Genomic DNA, 10,833 nt, shown 5'->3' on the forward strand with positions numbered 1-10,833 from the left:
GGAACTCCTTTGGAGTGATCTCCCTCTTTGTGGTTACCTTCTCTCAGGCAAAGAGCAGAAATTAAACACCTACACGTCTTGCCCAGAGGACAAACCATGCCTTGTGCTTCACATGAGCAAGTTAAGAGCCTTTACGTGGACTGGAGTTGGATCTGCTCCTTGGGAGGAAAAGTGCCTGCGCGCTGTGCCTTAGCTGCTGGCTACTCGGGATTGCAGAGTTCGGGACGCGAGTATGAAGATACACAGGGGAGGAAGGTAAATACATGGAGAATTAATTCAATGAAAGGAAATGGCTGGAAATTAGTGACCATTTTCTTATTTAAAGACACCCAGTGAACATGACTGCCTGCTGGATGACTCGCGTGAAGCCTTCTGGGTCCGTATTGCTACAAAGCATGTGCCAATATGTGACTAGGGGGCTGGATAAAGCTGGGTCCCTTCTACAGTGAAGAAAAACCCCACCTATCTAAGCCGATCGGAGCTCGAATGAGGTGAATCTCACTCTTTGCTTTTACAGTCACCTCTTAAGCTATTTAAGTGCATGCCAAATTTTGTGCTTACTGTGTTTACAGACAAAATTCTAGGGTTTTATTCTCAGATGCAGATTCCTAGATCTGTGATTTGGGTAACAGAGTATGGTAAAAGGTAACAGGAGTAAGCAGACTTAATGAGCGAACTCGTTTCCAGGCAGAAGTCCTCTGTTGCTACACAGTGTTCTTGTGCCATCTAGTGGTCCCTAGGAAATGGCAGTAAATATAGTGGAGCCCTTCATGTATTTTCTTGTCAACTTGAAGCAGCTGGAGATAAAATTATTTTTTTATCTACAAAAGATCAAGGGAAATCCCATTCCACATGGATAAACTTAGTCTGAGAAGCTAAAAAGTACAATTAAAAAATCCCCTTTTTTTTTCATTTATGTATCCAGCCCTTGGAGAGCATAACAGACATACCAGGGTAGTTAACACAGCTCATAAACCAACCAAAGAAAAAAAAAAAAAAGATTATTTAAAACATTATTTACTTTTTCTTACAAAAAGTATTTTAACTCTGGGCAGGGATGCTGGGCTGCAGGCAACACAGTCTCCTGTTACATTAGCTGACTCCGAATAACCATTATTTCCCCATTCAGCTGCTCACAGGAGGACGCTGTTTTCCTACATCTAAGGGGCAGGAGGAACCACGCCTCCCTGCCACAAGACAGGTCTGCTGCATGATTAGGCAGGTGAAAATACACAGCCGTCAGTCAAGAGAGACCTTCATGCTCTGAAGGAACATGCCACAGACAACAGGCGTTTGTTCTTCCACCCTTCACGGCTACTCTCCATCCTGATTTTCATACATCAGTCACATTTAGTCCACTCTGCCCTGACCCCCCCCACTGAGATGTGAAACCACGAAGTGGGAACTCACAGGCATCTGACATCAGCACAGAATGAACAGGAAGCGAATTCTGAGGCTATTTCTGATCCAGGCCTGGCTGCAAGTCTTCCACGTTCAATTCCTGCAGGTGAATATGCAGTCTTCTATTACAAGACACTTGTTGGGTATAAGTTAGATAGAAGTCAAGCTGCACTGCCTCTGTGTTCTGGTTGGATAATCAGGTCTACCCAAATTTATAATACTGCAGTCTCATTTGGAGTGAGCACTACGCTAGCTAATTACAGCATCAATTACAAACTGTTTTCAGCTGCTAATCAAATGATCCACAGAATATCAATTATGTGCTAAAGAAATTCACTACTAATTCTGAATAATTACATTCTTGAACTTCGCAATTTGTTCATCAACAATTTACGAAATGAAACAGGAAGGTAATATTCAGAGAGAGTTAACCACTTTGATTTGGAGGTACCTGCCAGATTTCCTGCTGGCAGTTAAAATCGACAACAGTTGAGAGCAGCTTGCTTAAGCTTTGCTTATTGCCTCAGTCATACCTCTACTTGTGTTTTGTCACCTAATTATGAACAGATGATACAACAAATTTGGCTAGAAGAAAGACACAACCTTCAGGGTAAGGACTGCTTTTTGTTACATGTGTGAATGGAGTCCAGGTGCTGCACTGACACAGAGAAAACTCTCAGTAAAAATATGCACACAAAAACTGAGATCTTGCTACTGACCTGTGCTTGGTGTTTTCCTAGGTCTTCCACCAACTCAACACACCTTGCATAGTACTTGTACTTGTTTCTGTCAAATATTTTTGCACATGTATATCAAGTGTAAAGTTCTATACTCTTTAAACAGAAATAAGGTACACGTGGGAAACACTCAACTTACCAGCTTTGCTAATGGAGGTGATATATCCAGAAATGGCTTACACCTGGTGCTATTGAGCATGGGAAGGCTAAGTCATTTACTTCTGGGAGCTGACCATAACCTTGAAAAGCTGATATTTCTACTTATTGAAACCACACATGGCAGACTGCTGCATAGTGAAGGCTGATAAGATGTGAAGTGCTACCCTATGTAATGCAAAAGAACTAAGATCTGCGTCCAGAACCTGCACACAAAACCTGAGAATCATGCTACATTCTGGTCCTCTTCACAGTAAATACTCCATCAGGTATTGTTCAATATTACAGAACAGCAGCAAGAGAGAGAGAGAGAGAGAGAGACATGGGCTCGAAGGTTAGAATGAAAACACCCACCCATATTGCTTACATGTCAGCTCTTGTTGTGAATCTGGTCACAGTAACAAGACAACGTGATCTTCAGGCAGGGAAAAGTCAGGCCCGTGAGCATACAAACAACACGGATGCAACCAGATAAAGTTACTTACTCTGGGATGCCAAGTTGAAATCCAGTTACTGAAGATAGAGTACAAGCAGCCTTAGAGCTTCCAAAACCCCTGAAGTAATCAAACTCATGAGATGTTCAGTACCAGTTGGTTAGTATCTAATGCTACTGCAACATTTTGTGTTTCTATTAAAGAAAAGGAACACCATGCTCAAAAAGTACCTATAGCAAAAATATAGCGTAAAGTGACAGACGAGAAATGAAGGACAGAAAAGAGGTTGAGGTAGATAACATGAGAAAATGGATAAGCAAGAAGCAGCTTTTATTTTGCCACTGTTCATTCATCATGAATGCACTCAAGGTGCACCAGGTAACAGGGAGAAGCAGTAGCTTAAGCAGTAAGCTTATATAAAACATTCCTACCTTCTGGTAGGAGGCAAGACACTTTGTAAGATTCTTTCTTCCCTTAGAGCTTTTTCCTAGGCTTAATTCTGTACCTTCCAAAAGCAGCAGTGTTTGGTGTTTGCCTCCTGGGAAAGCTGCAAAATTACAGCCACTTACAAAGCACCAATCTGCATCATGTGGGGCAAGAGCAATTTTGCTGTGCCACGTACTTCACCTATGCTTCATGTACACATACATACACATTTACACATAACTGCACAGCCAGAGTTAGCGGTCACAATAAGAACTCTCCCTGTCTAGTCCCGCCTGATGAGCAGCTTTCACTTATGATGCTACTGCAGCAAAGCGAGACGTTCCAAGAGGCGATGTATTTAAGGTTTGTGCACCACGTTTGCGTCTCAGATCTCACCGAGATACAATGAGCTACCGAGCCCTCCCTGTTCAACTCAGAACATACCCTTAAGCTGCAACACAATCTGGAATCCTACATACAGATGATCAGTTGTTGGCTTGCCATCTTAGCTAGCAGACAGCTTGGAAATGCAATTTCTCATTTCAAGGGCAGTCTGAAACACAGTTCAGCATGAAACAGATCCTAAACCTCTTTCAAGTGATCACACTTGCATATGCTGCTTTGGTCTCCAAAGCAGTAAAAGGAAATAATCACAATTCTTTTCATGCTTTCTCAAAAACACAGTTAATCAAAATGAGTCAGTATCTCCAATGGCTTTTGATTTCTAAAGAGTGTATTTATAAATATTTCAATGCTTCCTTTTGAAGTTTGTTTTAGTTCCCTTTGCAGGACCAGCTACTTCCAAAGTTAATTGATAATTCACCCTAGTTTAAAGTTGGGGATGCTCTTACTTTATATCATTTTGCAGAACCGTGTAAGATACATGATTACTTAATACTTAAATTTATAAAGCCATGTATAACAGTCCAACACTCTGCTTATTGATTATACCACCCTTTTGCTTTGACCAATATTTATTTTTCACTGAATTTGAAATCATTCTTCTCCCACCATATGCCTCATCTCCCATTTTCCAGCAAAAAGGAAAATGGAGACCGAAAGTAGAGAATGAGCTGCTGTAGAGTATTAGGCCTAAGAAGCACTCTGAGAAATAAAAGGTCTTATACCAAATAGGAATGGTGCAAGAACTCTCCTGCTTGGCAGCAGCTAAGTCATCACTCATTAGTAGGATTTACATGTAATCTCAGGAGTCACACAGATTTTTCAATAGCCACATAATCTCCTTAAATTAAGTCAGCTCTCAATTTAAGGCATCTCAGCTCTTAAACAGGAAAAACCAAAATGGCCAATCCCAAACCCACGACGCAAATCTACAGACCGGTGTCCCTACTGCCTATCCAACAGAAAATAAGTCAGTCCGTTAAAGCAGATCCTCTCTTTGAAGCACATCTGTCACTGTCGTGGGTCTTCACAGCTGTGCTTGCATCTACCCTACTCTCAATATACATACTTTGAACTCGGTATTTGCAAGAGGTGTTCCTCAGGACAACTCCACCAACACTGTCACATTCCAGGGCAAAACTGTTCCAACTCTGGTCTCACGCTTTCAAGCTGAGTCACGAGTGATCTCAGTTACAAGATCTTACCCTCAGGTAAGAGACAAGGACTTACCCTTGGGCTCAGGACAGCTCCTCATAGATAACTCCAAGTACCTCATAGTTCTCTTCTTAAAAATCCCTCGAACACCTCATCTCTCAATGCTGTGTCTCAAAAACCTTGGTAACCTTTACACCCTGAGGTTATGGTCATTACCCATCTTGCTGATCAGTACTGTTTCCCCCATGTCTTACACTGGGTTGCCTGGGTCTTGGACTGCCTTCGTTGTCTGTGTTTCTACCAGAAACTGTTCAACGCAGTTCCAGTCTTGTCGCTAAGGTTTATAGTGATTATACACACACATACGCACAACCCATAACAGGCTACGGTGTTTAACTGGTAACTTGCTGCCGTGCTGATTCAAGCTTCAAGGACATTCCTCCATCTTAAATTTGAATGGACTCGTTGCCAGCTTTCATGTCATTAAGTGTTCTCATTATTATTTACACTCACAAGCATAGGGGAGTTCCATCTCTACGGGCAAAGACTTGGCTGAGAGGTTATAGCTCTCTTAGATGTCTGATATCAATAATGTTAACTGAACAAATAATGAAATGCCTTGAGAGTTATGAGTCATGAATACAATGTCTGCTCTGCAAAAGCAGAACAGATGACTAAGCTCACATGGGTGGAAATCTTCAAAAACAATACAGCAGCCAACCTCTTCCTAATGATGTCCGTGGAGGTCTGATCAGTGACAGCAACATGAAGCCAAGGCTGAGCCCTTCTGGAAAGAAAACTTCCTAGCACTTGTATGTGCTGGCAGAATTAGCTTTTGAGTTTTTCTTTTTTTCAAGTGTTTTGCTGGGGGCAGCAGATTAGTGTTGTGGATTCATGTTCTGTCAGTACCTGACATTCAGGTACAGCTGATCATGCCTTGGAGTGGGAGCTGGATACTTTCTCAAGATTCATTTTGCATGAGCCCATGAGATCTAGCTAGCAATTAAACAAATAAATCAAGCAGATGCTGACTGCAAATCTACTTGCTTAAAGGTCTTTGAAGTGCTGCAGCTTAGACAGAGCAAAACCACAACCCAAGGTTATGGCTCACATGCTTCTGTTCATCCGGGATATACAGCACCATGTTAAGACTTCCTTACACCCAGAAATTGCTTTGCTTTTATTGTACTAGTATGAGTCCATACGGTAAGAAGTGCTCAAAACCACAGCTTAATACACCCCTGCACACCAGCTCAGACCCAGTAGTGGTTCTTGGCACAGTTACCTCCATCAAATGCAAGATAACAACACTTAGCTTTAAACTATTTGCAAACCAAGCTAAATACTGACAACCTGCTATTTTCTTCGAGCTGAGAGCAGTGTACTTAGACAGTTACTACAGCCCAGCTAGCTTATGGGAACCTTACACTCAATCACATAGGTGAGTTTAAGCTACAGAGGAGATGGACATATATACCAGTGTATGTAACAGAGTCCTCAGACCTTGCACTCTGAATCACTAAGATTAAAAGGAAGAAAAAATTACTTTCTAACAGAATCAATTGGGTTCTGGCTCACCTGGCTGGAAAGGACGGAGTGGGTAAGATGCCGCTGCTCCAGTAGCACTTGCCTGCCTCCCTTCACAGCCAGCTGGATTGCTGAGGAAGCACCAGGTGAGCTGCAACAGCTCACAGCTCAGTGTGCAAGGGCAAACTGAAACCAATGACAGTTCAGCCATCCGTGCAGTGGGAGGAGACAGGCATTTGCCATGGTTCCCAACTCCAGCACAAGTGATACTCATTCCTTTAATCATCTGGGTTGTGATGCAACCCACCATGTTGCACCTGGTTTCAAGCCCATTTGTCTGGCAAGTCCCAGACAAGGAGGGCCCTTGAACACATACAAATTTGTCCACACAGTTCAAAGAAGAAAGATCCCAGAAATGTTATTCAATGTTAGCAGCTTTTTTTTCCCCCAAAAAGCACCCATGTTTTCATGAGGTAGCATCCAACTGTTGATTGCGAACAAGGACAGTAACTGTCTATAAGAAATACTCATGCTTTGACAAAAGTGCACAAGGGTGACTCAGGGAAATGCATGCTCTGTCAAGGCTTCTGCACAGTGCTCGGTGAGGGTCTGATCATCAAGAAATGAGATGTTTTTTTCTTTTTTTAAAATGAGGTGGGATGGCACACACTGCATCATACAGCCAGAGGGAATGGCTCGACTTGAGGCCACCTGCAAGGCATCTCTGCTGGGACAGCCAGAGGGCAGCTGCTTTCTGGCCTAGGAGACCATGCCTACAGAGCAGACTACACGGCCAGCCAAAAGTCCTCTTCCCTCACAAGAGCCTGTCACTTCACTCACGAACACCATCCCTGCCACATACTTCTGCCATCCACGCATCCTTGACAGAAAAGTGAAAGCCCAGCACAGCCATCTGCTACTCCTGGGCCATGCTTCCCCCCCTCCTTCCCTAGAAGATCTCTCCTCATGAGACTATGTGCCCACCTGAACACACACCCCCAGCACCCTTCACGTAGCTTATGAATGCTGTTGCATGTTCCCGCTGCCCCGACGGCAACTGGCAGCCCAATACAGGTGCCTGTTACTCCTGACCAACGTTTCTCCCCTCCTTCCCCAGCACCACTGGTCTCATAGGGCTATGAGCCCACCCAAACACACACACACACAAAGAACATGACATTTAGGTCATGACCTCCATCAGTGCTGCTCAATTCTGGTCCTATATCTGCCCTCACAGCAAAAAGAAGCCATGGTATCCTGTGACATTTCCCACCTCTGCAGGTCCACTCTCATGAGACCACACGCCCACCCAAACGTTCCCCCCCACAGGGTAGAGAGTCACTTAGCTCATGAAGGCTGCCAACACTGTCCCCTCAGCAAAGGGAGGCCCAGCACCGTCCACTCTCAGGCAACATTCCTCTCTGTCTCACCCCAGCTGCTAGTCATTCCCTTCTTGCAAGATCAGAAGCCTGTCAGAGCAGCCCTCAGGCACCTGGGTTTCACCTGTCAATGCTGCTGAAGCTTCCATCCCTCCTCTCAGAGATGCCCTCCTCTCAGGAAGTCATGCGCAGGCACCTGCTGCTCTAGGGTGACACTTCCCCACCCTCCGTCCTCCCTGCCTCCCACACACCCACACCCCCTGCCTGTCCGTGCAGAGGGCTGACGACTTCTGGCCATGGGAGGGTGCCTGCTGCAGCTGCAGATCTACAACAGCAGAAATATGGTTGCCAGGGGCCCTGACCATCAGGGTATAGGGGGGCCCAAGCCTAGAACCACACCAACGAGAAAGGCAAGAGACAGTCCCTGTAGCCTGCTGGCTGACCCAGCCTGATGTCTCAGGAGGTGTGCTGCTTGCCAGGGCCAGGACTAAGGGTGTTGCCCGGGACCTCAAGCTACTAACCCTTGCTACTTATCCATGTGGGCACCACTAATGCTGCCAGGAGCAACTGGAAGCGTATCAAGCAAGAGTGACCAGGTGGCTCTGGGAGCAGGGTGAAGGTCCTATCTCCTCTAGTCAAGCAGAAAGGCCTGAGCAGGAGTGGACTCCTTCAGTGGGTCAGCACTCACCTCTCTGGCTGGTATCACAGGCAAGGCTTGGGTTTTTTGACTACATGACTTTCTTTTAGGAACAAGGGCTACTGAGGGTACTGAGGGTGGGATGCATCTGAGAAAGTGGGGCAAGCATGTGTTTGGAAACAAGCTTGCTAATCTGGTAGGGAAGACTTTAAATTAGATATGCCTGGGCAGGCTTACCATAACTTGAAGAGAAGCGAGGGCAAAAGATGACAGGGCAGGGCACACTTAGCAAGCTTGGGGATGACACCAAATTGCAGGAAGTGGCTGTAACACTGGAGAGTGGAGATGCTATACAGAAGGACCTGAACAGGCAGCAGAAATGGGCTGATAGGAACCTCATGGATTTCATCAAAAGTAAATACAAACTCTTGCACCTGGGCTGCGATAACCCAGTGCCACTGTACAAGCTGGGGCCAGCTGTCTGCAAGAAGCTCTTCAGAAAAGGACCCCATAGTGGACAAGTTAAACATGAATCCGCGGTGTGCCCTTGCAGCAAAGGCGGCCAACCACACCTTGGGCTGCATGAATAAAAGTGTAGCAAGCAGGGCCAGGGAAGTGATCCTTCCTCTCTATTTGGCACTTGTGAGATCGTGTCTGGAACACTGTGTCCAGTTTTTGGCCTGCTCGGTGCCAGAAAGATAGTGACATGCTGGAGCATGTTCAGCAGATGCCACCAAGCTGGTGAGGGAGCTGGAGCATACAGAGCTGGTTTTGCTCAGCCTGGAGAAGAGAAGGCTCATGGGAGACCTAAGTGCCGTCTGCAGCTACCCGACTGGAAGATACAGAGAAGACAGAGCCAGACTTCTCTTGGAGACACACAGCATTGTCCAAGAGGCACTGGACACAAGTTGAAACATGGGAAATTCCTATTAGATAGCAGGAAAACTTTTTTACTATGGAAGGGAACAAATACCATACAGGTTGCCCAAAGAGGTTGTAGGGTGTCCATCCTTAGAGTTGTTGAAGATCTGGCTGGACAAGACCTTAAGCAACCTGATCTAATTAGACCTTCTTTGAACAGAGTTTTGGAGAGGATGAATGCTGAAAGTCCATCCCAAACTTGATTATTTGACAATTCTAGAAAACTCATATTTAGAGCTACGTTTACTAAAGGGCTTAGTTCCCATCTAGGTGGTACAGTCATTTTCTAAAAGAGTTGGGTAGACTAAGTCCAGAGCCTCTGGGAGATGTGGCCATAAGGTATCATGAGAAGAGATGCCAAGTTCCAGCCTCTTTTGCTAATCCTGTCAAGTCTTTTAATCTTCATTTAAGAGGTAGCAAGTGGAAGAATATAAAAATTAAATCCCTGCTGGTTGTGTGGGAGACATTCCTCCCAGAATATTCTCTTCCAGGAAAAAAAACATTGTTTGTTCACCAAAACAAAGCAAAAATCCTTAGTTAAGTGTAAAACAATTTAGATGCTAACTTTAGTTTTATTTAGTAATGTTCTACATGGAAAGGCAAAATTTATTCTTATTTAATTTGTGTTTTAAGTAAAGACAGCACACTTCTTAGAGAATAGCAGCAATTCCAAGTCAGCTTGTCACAACAGGAGCACTAACGTGATTTAGAAGAGATACAGTAGTATCATCAGCTGTTGTAATACTACTGGAGTATTTGCATTTGAATAGGTATTTTTATGAAAAATAAATGCGTCTTTTATATACAATTTATGATTCCAGAAGTGCTTTCCAGGGTAGAATCCAGTAAGTGTGAGGGCTTGTTTCTTTATACTACGATGTGTACATTAGTTTCCAGAATCAACATATGGGGGAAAAAAACACCACCATTAATCTTTTTTGGTATAAAGAGGTATATTGGTATATATGAATATTTGTTATTGTGACTTTTTTATATATATTTTTTAAATGGTTTAGTTCTTTGTTGTTTAATTACGAAACCATACTAGAAATAGCCTTATATATGCAAGCTCATACTGGTTTAAACTGGATTCATTTGATAAAGCTTCTCTGAGTGCTGTTGCAGAATAAACACGCTGTTCATTCTGCAGCCCAAGGCCAGGCAGAAGCAGTGTATTTCTGTAGCCATAGGAGAGATCTCAAAGCGACGGAGGTTCAGCCCTCTATCGATGGGAACGCTGAATTAAAACAAACGCAGTAGGGCTTATATAGATTTACAGCAGATACAAGCTGCTTTATGATATGGCAGAGCAGCATCTGCACAGAAGGAAAACTTGCTGCTTCGACTTTAACATGTATTCCTGGTAACGGGGGACCTGCAGCCGGTCGGCCTTGACTTGGTTCAGCTCATCCCTCTCTGCTTGACTACCTCTTAGACATTGCAAGTGTGTAGACACAGGATTTCTTTTTTCATTTTACTGTAGTTATAAAAGCTCATTTCAGATTAGGTCTGCATGAGAAACTCTTTCTGCCATTGCTGTACCACTGAGGATGTGAAACAGGGCTAGCAAAACAGGGGAACACATAGCCATGCCTGCTAACTACCAGCAAAATGGTCTGCCAAAGAGAAAAAAAAGAGAAGCATCGACACTGCAAAAA

Source organism: Egretta garzetta, unplaced genomic scaffold (assembly GCF_000687185.1).
Source record: "Egretta garzetta isolate BGI_Z169 unplaced genomic scaffold, ASM68718v1 scaffold139, whole genome shotgun sequence".
Taxonomy (NCBI): Eukaryota; Metazoa; Chordata; class Aves; order Pelecaniformes; family Ardeidae; genus Egretta; species Egretta garzetta.